Source organism: Ochotona curzoniae, unplaced genomic scaffold (assembly GCF_017591425.1).
Source record: "Ochotona curzoniae isolate NIBS_2020 unplaced genomic scaffold, NIBS_Ocur_1.0 patch266, whole genome shotgun sequence".
Classification (NCBI taxonomy): Eukaryota; Metazoa; Chordata; class Mammalia; order Lagomorpha; family Ochotonidae; genus Ochotona; species Ochotona curzoniae.
The window spans coordinates 1005489-1007100 of NW_024466824.1; the positions used below are offsets into that span (position 1 = coordinate 1005489).

The 1612-nt window shown below is 47.0% G+C and overlaps 1 non-coding gene across 1 annotated transcript; it reads right to left on the reverse strand.

The window, feature by feature from the left end:
• Positions 1 to 190: 190 nt before the first annotated feature.
• Positions 191 to 295, reverse strand: LOC121166966. The gene has a single exon (XR_005885516.1). It is a non-coding gene; the product is annotated as a U6 spliceosomal RNA (small nuclear RNA).
• Between the last annotated feature and the right edge of the window lie 1317 nt (positions 296 to 1612).

The following is a 1612-nucleotide window of genomic DNA, read 5'->3' on the forward strand; positions in this document are numbered from 1 at the left end:
AAGAGCCTCCTTTCTTCAGAGAATGGAGGGCGACCACATGGAAGGCTGCCATGAGCCCAAGAGAAAAGCAGCTTTCTGGGAAAGAAGCAAGCATTAGGGCAAAGAAGGCAACCGTATTGTACCCACTGAGCAAAATATCTGACATTAGAGGGGACAGAGGGTTTAAAACACACACACACAAGCCTAGAGGAAGGTGACTGAAACACGCGGATGCTTCCGTGTCGTTCTTGCGCAGGGCCCACGCTAATCTTCTCTACCGTTCCAATTTTAGTATATGTGCTGCCGAAGCAAGCACGAAAAATGTGGATGCTATGTGTGTGTTGTGCTTTTGTGGGACAAATTCTCCTTCAATATTTGCCCTTCTCTTGATTGCTGATTATGTAATCATCAATTTTATGGAATTCAATGTTCCAGATTAGAAGCCCTTGACAGATGTTGCAGGCTCGCTGCCTTAAATCTGTGCATGTTTGGCCTCACTTACAGCAGGTGGCATCGGAGACAGTTACAACAGCGAGAGAATGGGCAAGGATACAGGGCTTTGAGGGCCCTGCAAGAGGAGGAGTGGCCGAGTCAATGTGAGGTGACAAGCTGAGAGCCTCTGCTGGGGCTTCCCCCACGTGGTAAGACGCCCTCTGAACACTGTTTGTTCAGCCACAGGTCAGGAGTCTGTTGTGAAACGAGTTGCCGAATGAAAGAGGATGGTGAGTGTCACAGCATGATAGACTAAGGGTTAGATAATGTTTCATGAAGTTTGTTGTTGTAAGCACACCCGGTGTATGACAATAAATCCTGTAAGGTGGAAGTCACTTCTTATATGGGTCTAATTAAGAAAAAAAGAAAGATTCAGAGCTACTATCAAGATTGTATTCTTGAATAATTACCAAATTGCAAACTTAAGAATAGAGAGGCCAAGGCAGGCCTTTGGCCTAGCATGAAAGCACTGACTGAGATGCCCATATCAGAGTACTTGGGTTCAGTCCCCCCACAGTGGTGGCTTCAGTGACTGGGTTCTTGGAACCCACATGCCCAGCCCTGGCTATCGTGGGCATTTGGGCAATGAATCAGCAGATGTAAACACTATCTCTCAAATGAAAAAAAAAAAATTCAAAAAGGTGAGTCGTACAACCTTGTAAGCAGAAACACTCCAAAACACATTTCTTTGAAAACATGATAGCGGAACAATGGCATCGACTAGCTGAAGGCATTGTTCTGGAACTCCCAAACCTGAGTCCATTTGTCCAGTCTGTGACATTGCAATGGAGGAAGAAAGCAGGTGTCAAAAGCACCGAGCTCTGAGGAGTTCAGAGGCTATTGCCAAACTCCCAGGCTCCCTAGGCATGAAGCGTGAAGGTTCTCACGGACCGAAGTTGAGACTGGCACATGTTCAACTTGTGTCCAAGTTACTGATTGGTCAGCGGTACTCATGGCCTTCCTTTGCTTGCTGTCGATACAGGGTTCTTTAGGATCCTAATCATGGGCAGGTATGGTTTTTCTGGTTGGAGGTGTCAGGGATGGGTTACTGCAAGTGGTAATTATCTTTTGCCCCACACTTGGAATTCCCTTCCCTGGACTTGAAATACCTCCGCCTCCCCTGCCCCCAGATCCCCCTGGA